The sequence below is a fragment of the Artibeus jamaicensis genome, unplaced genomic scaffold (assembly GCF_021234435.1).
Source record: "Artibeus jamaicensis isolate MK-2021 breed Jamaican fruit bat unplaced genomic scaffold, CSHL_Jam_final contig_332, whole genome shotgun sequence".
Taxonomy (NCBI): domain Eukaryota; kingdom Metazoa; phylum Chordata; class Mammalia; order Chiroptera; family Phyllostomidae; genus Artibeus; species Artibeus jamaicensis.
Genome location: NW_026521788.1, coordinates 34618027 through 34627320, shown reverse-complemented (window position 1 = coordinate 34627320; position 9294 = coordinate 34618027). Strand labels below are relative to the sequence as shown.

At 38.7% G+C, this 9294-nt stretch overlaps 1 non-coding gene across 1 annotated transcript; it reads right to left on the bottom strand.

The window, feature by feature from the left end:
• Window positions 1–969: 969 nt before the first annotated feature.
• Window positions 970–1076, bottom strand: LOC119043936 (U6 spliceosomal RNA). The gene has a single exon (XR_005081517.2). It is a non-coding gene; the product is annotated as a U6 spliceosomal RNA (small nuclear RNA).
• Window positions 1077–9294: the final 8218 nt, after the last annotated feature.

The following is a 9294-nucleotide window of genomic DNA, read 5'->3' as shown; positions in this document are numbered from 1 at the left end:
CCCTAGAAGTTCTATCCCTAGTAACTTCTATCCCAAGAAGATGAGGCATAAAGAATTCTGTCTATAGGATGCTACAATTTTAGCTAAGGGATCTGAGCAAGTATAGTTTCTAGAAATGTTTTTCACAGCAAAAATAAAATGCCAGGCACTAATTCTATAATTTCCAGTGAGCTGGCTTAATTTGTAGCAGCAATTGGATGATGGAAATTACTTGTTCTCTTCTCAATTTGTATGCTGGAGATGAAGATTAAAGTTGTAATTTTTTAACTGAAAAAATCCCTGGAGACAGTGATGTAAAAGCCAATTTATAGATTTGAGGGTTTAAATAGCCATGACCTAAGAGAATTATAGGAAAGTTGACACATTGAAAGATACCTTTTTCTCTTTGACTCAGCATGGGTATACACACTAAATACAGAGATTATTCAGTTTTGCAGGAAAATAATAATGTTTATGAATACTGAAGAGTGTAACAAGCTTTGGCGAACTGGAAAATTTTTCAAAGTTGAGTGTTTGCTAATGAAACTATTTAGGAAAACTAAGGAGGAGATACAAAGTGAAAAATGCCTGCTTTCAAGATGATAAATATGCTCAGTTGACTTCATACCTACACATTTATCTCATGGGAAGGAGGGGAAAGAACCAGGTATGGGCCCAGGAGACGTTAGACTGAATCCCAGATCTGCTACATTCAACTATGTTGCAGTAGGCAGAAAAGCCCACTTCTCTGAGCCCCAGTTTCCATATCAGTGAAGTTATTACAGAGGGTTTATGCGGAAAACAAGTGACTAATTCATCATAAAACACTGAAATTTTTAAATATCAGAATTTTGAGAAGTAATATGATGGTCACTCTTGCTTTTAACTTCCTACACTTGATGGGTGTGCAATCAATGCCTGAGTCAAAACAATCTAAGGTGACACTTTCCCAAAAAGGCGGATGTGTGGCTGTGTGTAAACAAAGAAGGTAAATGAGTTGTTTTCCTCTTCTCAAATTTGCATGTCATCCTTGTGTGGGGGCCATGCTAATCTTTATATTATTCCAATTTTAGTACTTGCGCTGCCAAAGCAAGCACTCTCCTATTTTCATTCTGATGGTTAGTTTTCATTGTTAGCTTGATTGGGCTAAGGCATTCCCAAATACCTGGTAAACATGTTTTCTTAGTGTGGTTATGAGGATATCTCTAGAAGACATTAGCATTTGAGTCAGTAGACTGAGTAAAGATATCTTCACCAGTGTGGATGACTATTACGCAATCCGTTGAGGGCCTGAATAGAATAAAAAGATGAAGGAAGGGCAAATTTGCTTTCTTTTCTTGAGCTGGAATATCCATCTTCTCCTGCCCTTGCACATTGACTTCTTTAGTTCTCAAGTCTTTGGACTTATACTGAATTATGTGTATACCCCCCCACCAGCTTTCCTGGTTCTACAGTTTGCAGTTGGCAGATGGTGGGAATTTTTTGGCATCCATAAATATGTGAGCCAATTTTCCTCTTATGTATAAATCTATTATGTATATCTCTGTGTATCTTATTGGTTCTGTTTATCAGGAAAATGCTGACATATATCGTGTTACTGGTGACCAAGAAAGACTGGAATATAGTTAAGTAGGTCCAAAGAGCTACTAATCTCTAGGCAGTATTTTAAAAAGTATTAAAATCTCAATGGAAAACACTTTTCCCACAACATTCTATGTAGAGCAATGGTTTCCATGTGTAAAAGAAATATTTCAGATGGTTGGAGAAAGCTGGGAGGTAAGGAGGGTTGAGGATGCGGGAGAGAGACTTACAGGAACTAGAGGACCAGAGAATGGAAAGGCTTTTATAGGAAATTGAACCTCAGAGAGCAGTACTGTGGTCTGAGGTGGGGCTGCAGGGGAGGCCAAAGCTCATGGTTAAAGTACAAAAGCATGAGTAGTGTCAATTTTGTTCAGTCATCTCTACAGAGCTTCATTATTTGATATGTGAATATAGGGGCAATTTTAGAGCTTGAGGAAGCTTTAGAACAAATCCTCAAAGTATGTGTGCATATGAAGGATAATGAAATTTCTGGTTCAGAGCCTCATCCTCTCTCCTCCACTAATTGATCTCCCTGCCAGTTACTTTTCCCATTCAATTCATCTTTCACACTGTAGCCCCAGATATACTTCTAAAATGTACATCTGATCATGCCAACCTCAAATTTTGTGTGAGCTCACAAAAGTTATGCATTTGGCTTTCTCAGTCTATTTCTACAGAAGTGGTAATTGAAGAAGCTAAAGAAAAATGTTTTACTTTAGAAACAAGACTGTAACAACATTTTGCTTTATCCATGAGTACAGCCAATAAATTATCCTGAAATGTAGTAACTTTCAGTGGGTCTTGAAAATAAAGAACAGTGGAGAGAAACGTTGAACTTCTTCTAAGGGACACTATTTCCCTTCTCTTTCTTCTTTGTCTTATTAACTTAATGGACTTCACAGTCAATTCTATGCTCATTCTGAGGGAGTTGCTATCTGCTTTAGAGAAAGACCCTGGGCTACCATCCTTACCCCTGCTTCTTTGTTACACTCCGCTATAAAGGGAATTGGGTAGTTCACAACCTTAAGACAGTTACAAGCATATCTTGTTGCCCTAGAAACTTGACATAGATCTCTTTAGGACATCACATAATTACAAGGCCACAAGGTATACCAGGCCAAGATTCATTCATGACTCTGTCTCTCATTTCAAAGTAGGTGTAGCTTCGTCATTTAAACAAGTTGCTCAAAGGGTTGGACAATGGACATCAGATGATGGCATTGTAACATGCCTGAAATTCTTGTGACACTTTAAAAGTAATTTGAATTCCCCCCCGATTCAAAAACAATAAATTTTATCAGAGGAATTAAAGCCTAACTAAACAAATCACACCTTCATAGAGAAAATATTTCTCAAACCAGCTCTAAAAGTATCTTCTCTACATGTCTTAATGCACATAGCTACTGTTCCAAAGACTGGACCTTCAGGTTTTTGGTGAGAGTTGGTGTGAGCTCTGCCATTTCTTCCTTTCCCAACATTTGTCTTCCCTCAGCTCCCATGTTCCAGAAGGTCTGAGTAAAGTTCATTACTCCAATGTAGCCCCAACTAACTATAAGTTATATTTATGACAGCCCTTTCCTCCCTGTATGTCCTCTTTTTATTCACCTCTGTTAAGGCCTTTATTTAAGTGAGTTTAGTCTGCTGCAGTCTGCTGCCTGGACTGGACTTTTTCCTTCTTGATTATATATGGGGCCAATAGTTGTATTTTCTAAGTTAGAAGGTCCTTTCTTTTTCCTATGAATTTTAAACACAAAGAAAAATCTATTTATTTAAATTATTGGTTTTCCTTTTTTTAAAATTTTTATTTTATTGATTATGCCATTACAGTTGTTCTATTCCCCCCTTCATTCCCCTTCACCCTGTACCTCCCCCACCTCTACCATTCCCCCCTTTAGTTTATGACCATGTGTCTCAAGTTCTTTAGATTCTGTATTTCCCATACTATTCTTGCCCTCCCCCTATCTATTTTCTACCTACCGTCTATGCTACTTATTTTCTGTACCTTCTCCCCCCTTCTCCTCCCACTCCCCTGTTGCTAACCCTCCATAAGATCTTCATTTCTATGGTTCTGCTCCTGATCTAGCTGTCCTTTTAGCTTGCTTTTGTTTTAGATGTGGTTGTTAATAACTGTGAGTTTGCTGTCTTTTCACTGTTCATATTTTTTATCTTCTTTTTCTTAGATAAGTCCCTTTAACATTTCATATAATAAGGGCTTGCTGATGATGAACTCCCTGAATTTGATCTTATCTGAAAAGCACTTTATCTGTCCTTCCATGCTAAATGAAAGTTTTGCTGGATAGAGCAATCTTGGTTGTAGGTCTTTGGTTTTCATGACTTGGAATATCTCTTTCCAGCCCCTTCTTGCCTGTAAGGTCTCTTTTGAGAAATCCACTGACAGTCTGATGGGAACTCCTTTGTAGGTGACTGTCTCCTTATCTCTTGGTGCTTCTAGGATTCTCTCCTTCATTTTAATCTTGGCTAATGTAATGATGATGTGCCTTCGTGTGTTCCTTCTTGGGTCCAACTTCTTTGGGACTCTCTGAGCTTCCTGGATTTCCTGGAAGTCTATTTCCTTTGCCAGATTGGGGAAATTCTCCTTTATTATTTGTTCAGATAAGTTTTCCACTGATGGCTGGTCCTTTCCCCCTTCTGGTACCCCTATAATTCAGATGTTGGAGTGTTTAAAGATGTCCTGGAGGTTCCTAAGTCTCTCCTCATTTTTTTTGAATTCTTGCTTCTTGACTCTTTTCTGTTTGGCCATTATTTGCTTTCTTCTGGTCCACTCCATTGATTTGAGTCCCAGTTTCCTTTTCATTGTTATTGGTTTCCTGTTTAATTCCCTTCATTTCAATTAGTTTAGCCTTCATATGTTCCTCTAATTTGTGACTAAAATCAACCAGTTCTGTGAGCATCCTGATCACCAGTGTTTTAAACTGTGCATCTGAGAGTTTTGCTATTTCTTCATCGCTTAGATTTATAGGCTCTGGGGCTTTGAGATCTTCTTGAGCCATTTTGTTGTCTCTAAACTTGGTTGTGTGAGAAAGCACGGCGTCTCCACCTATGCCTCCATCTTGGCGGAAGTCTTTGGTTTTCCTTCTTGAGTTTCTAATATCTCAGTTCTCAATCTCCATTGATAGTTTACTGTTTACATACTCAATGTTGAAGAGTCACTTTATTTATAGTTTTTTTTGCTGCACTAAACAAATACATATACATTTTCATTTGTTGCTGATTTACTCTTCACTGTGATTGAAGCTGTGTTTTGTGTCTTTCTAGCCCACAATCATCATTCATTGTTTATTTACTGTTCAGTGAAAACATGTGGTCCACAGAGAGACTGCGGAAAACCATAATGATTTCTAGGTCAGTTCTGCTTCAGGTCTTTTCCTGAACCAGAATTCCAGCATTCAAAATATGTAAAGAAAAGAATAATATAGAACTGAAATTTCATTCTTTCTTTATAGCCAGTTCTATCACTAAAAAATCCTGAATCCTGAATCCAGCAACTCCTACATAGTTCTGATTTTTTTTTGACAGAAAAATGGAAGGTAAATTTCAGAGCGATTGTTCCTTAGTTGCTTCAAAGAATTGGATGAGCTTATAACAATTCTGGAGACATTATGGCTGTGGAAAATGTGCTGTAGGTGTATGCAATTTTGATGTGTAACTACTAGAAGTCCTAGGATCACATGCAAAATTTTAAGTAGATAGCCATGACAAGTGAAGACCAATGAGGGGACTGTTAAATCATTAGGATAACAATGCATCCTGGACCTCCTTTGACTGATAGTTACTCATCCATGTAGAATATGACTTCCCAAAATAGAACCTTCCCCAGAGCTCACTCCTGTGTGACTTAGAAATCTCAGGAGCGTGCTGAACAGAGACCCATGTGTCTCTTTGCTGCATTCGACAGAGCACTGTTAACTATAGGTTATGCTGAATGTGCCAAAATTTTCAAGATTATGATCACCTGGACACAATCAAACATACAACATTTAAATCAGGGTTGTTGCAGGGCTGCTCTGTGTAGTAAGTAGTCTTGGAGGCTTGATAGGGATGACATATTAAAAGTCAAGTATTCAATAAATTTGGCTATTCACATACTATGTATATACTATATTTAGTATTTATTTAGCTGTTTTAGATTGTAAATGACCTTAACTAGAAAAGGAGGAACACCGAATAAGAGATCCTTGAAGGTGAGATTTTCCTGCTAATGAATGGACTCCCAAGATCAAGATATTAGTCTATCCCAAACAGGGCACATTTGAGGCAGAGCTAATTAAGGGTATTAGCCACTAGAATGGGAATTAAGAAATCTTGTTATTAAGTTTGTCATCTCAGAATGAACTAAAAGTCATATCAATTGTACAAATAAAGTACCTGCCTTTGTGGCTGCCTGAGGTTCTAACCCCAGAACAGCTGATACTTTTCTGAATTAGACAGAACTTGGTCCAGGGACTCAGTCCCCTCTGAGAAATGGGTTCTCTAATGCCTGTCTTCTCAAGGCCTGAAAAATATAAACATTTGTATAACTGATAGAGTAGAAACCTGAAAAGATAGCTAAAAGACTCATGGCCAGGCCTGACTTGAAGAAAACTGAGTGTTATTTTTAAAGCAAAAATGTAGAATTTTTAGAAAAAGGAAGTATGTTGATTGACTCTGAGAGATTAAGTGAAAATTTGGTTTTAAAGTGTCAATAGGACTTGGTAACATGGAATTCTCTGGTGATTTTCAATAGAACATTTTTATTTAAATGATAAAAGTAGAAACCAGAATGATATAAGGTGAAGTGTCAATGGGAAGTTGGTAACTAAAAGAAACTAGAGCTTTTAGATTGGGCTATGAAGGGAATCAGAGAAATAAGGTGGTAGGTGAAAAAGGAGAGTTATTTTTAACTTTCAAATGGGAAATAACAAGCAAATCTGTATACTGGTAAAAATAATACAGGTGAGGAAAGAGATTGGTAATGCAACAGAGAATGGATAACTGATGAAGAAAATTTCTACAGACAGCAAGAAGTAAAAGAATCCAGAGGGCAGGTGGATGGATACTTGGTATTAATAGAAATTAGGAAGTGTCCTGATTTGCAACAGGGTTGAAGAAAGAGATGGGTTTAAACAGGTTTATAAATCTAGTACGAGGAATGTAAGGACGTTTGTATACCTGACTCACTTTTCCTCATGATGTATGAAGAGAATCATTAGTTGAGAGTGAGGAGGTATATGAGAGGCAGGAAGTGATTAAAAGAGAGAAGATATGAAGGAACTACTTCAGACAACAGGAAAGCAAGCTTACTAGGGAAACTTGCTAGGGTTACTAAACAATTGTGAGAGCCGATCTTTGATTTGTGTCCATGAACTTACAAGAGAGTCAGTAAGGCTGAATAGAAGATTTCCTCCAGCAAGGATCAGGTAATAAAGATTTGGGATAAGGTAGGTGACTTGGATGGAGAGAGAAAAGAGAGATGACTCAGAAGAAATGCAGTGAGGAGGTGAGGTTCTTGACTAGGGAAAGGAGAGTGATTGGGGGTTCTGAAACACTGGGACTTCAAGAAACTAGCAAGTCCTTAGAGAAATACTTGCATGATGGATCTAGGCAGGTGCCCCTAAGGATCTGTTGGAGCATGGCACAGAAGCAGTCATCTGAGGAACTAGAAAGCACTGACCCCATGAACTTGGGCAATGAGCATCTCAACACTATCCTGTGTGGGAAACCAGAAAAGCTTTCTATCCTCCCTGGTGCTACGTAGTTACCCCAATACTTGTTATAATCTCCTGTTGGGAATTTCCAAGGATTACTGAAGTTGAATTTCTCATTTACTTTAGACAATACACAGAAGCAAAAAAATAATTTTATTTCATCTAAACAAAGTAATCTGATAATTTTTAGCACCTCTTTTTATGGATTTTGAGTCATACTTGGTGTTCTATGAAGGAGAAGTTAAATATAGTGAGAGGTTATATCAGAGGACCTGACTACTGGGTGGTCAAGAATGATCACTCTGAGGATGTAATGTTGAAGCTGGGAATTTAAATTTGCATAGAGTTAACTAGCTGAAGAGTGAAAGGAAAGAATTTAAGTCTCTAAGATGAAATAACTTGATACCCTCTATGTTCATAAAGAGGCTAGTATGCATGGTGCATAATGGACAAGTAGAAGAATGGCCTGTTATGAATAATGAAGAGTGGATAGAGGTCAGATTGTACAGAACCCTGCAATGAGAGACTCAGGCCATATCTAAAATGTTCTCTGATAGAGTTATAGACAATAATATGGACAAAGGCTAAGAATAAGGCAGAAGGTGACTAGTACAATAGCCCAGTCAAGAAATGATAGTGGCTTGCAGAGATGATGCCACGATGTAAAGAAGATTAAATAGATTTAAGACCTATCCTGACAATGGAGTTGCTAATACTAAATTGAGGAAAAGTTTATCAGGCATAACTTCCAGGTTCCTAGTGTGAGCTAATAGATCTATGGACGTTTAATAAGCTTATATAAGAAATTCTTCAAGAGAAACAGATTTTGTGTATGTGTGTGTATGTGCAAGTGGTGGTAGGGTAGTAAAATTGTAGTTCTAGACTTCAAGAAGCCAATGAAGCATCCAAGTGGAGATATTAATATGCAGTTGGTTAAATGATTCTGGAACACAGGAGAAAGGTCTGAGTTGGTGATATGCACTTGTGAATTGTCAATCTAGAGGTACTATTATAGGTAAAGAAATAGATGAGGTTACCCAGGGGAAAATTGTATTATGGGGGTGACTTTGCACACAAGTCACCCAGTCTGCCACAGGTGAAAGTGAATACTAGCAAGACATGATCTGCTTGGGGAGAAGAGGTGACCAGTTTCTCAGAGGAAGAAGGCCTGGAGCCTCTTCCTCCAGGGGCTTTTATTGGATTGTAATTCCCAGGAATATAGGGCAGCAAGGATCAAATAGTAGATAACATTTCAAAGAAATCTGAGGGTTTAGTCCGAGTCAATGTCTGTCAGGAAAGGGGGTTTGCAGAAACTTTGGGAAACATACGCATTTCCTGCTTGGACCCTTTACATAGGTTTCACAGGATTTTTTAGAATTCTTTCTTATGCTGGATCTCCCCCCCCCCCAGATGCGCTCTAGCAAGGCAAGGAGCTGCACCCCTCCCCATCAAGTTTCGGGCTTAAGTGGATTAGAGCCAGGAAGTGCTTCTCCCAGAGGACATGGGGACTCAGGCTATGTCAAATTAGCAGGGTGGGGGAGTAAGGGTCCATTACTCCCTCTTTGTTGCAGCCCCCCTGAGTCCTTCCATGATGGCCTCCCAAGTGATTGAGTCTGGCTTAGATTGCCCTCCGCTGTGAGGAGTCGCACCATCATCAACATCGACCATGCTTTGGGGGCACGGAGAGGAAACTGAGGCAGCGTTTGCTACCAGAGACAAGCTTTGTTTCCTGTGACTTGCATTCTGGAGGTCACTCACTCCTCCTTAGCCATGGGGGTAGTTACAGTTCCTGAAACCAAGCAGAGCAGTCTCCAACAGTGTATAAGAAGAGAAGATTCAACATTGAGCCCATGGAACTCCACTATTTAAAACTGGTAGAAAAGGTGGAGCCTGAAAAGGATACTAAAAAAATGAGAGTTAGATGAGTCAGAGAAGCAGCTGGAAAACCAAGAGACTTGTTAGAGAAGCTAAGGAAAGAGAGTTGTTTAAGGAGAGACTACTCTACCATTATAGTACAGAAGTTGCTATA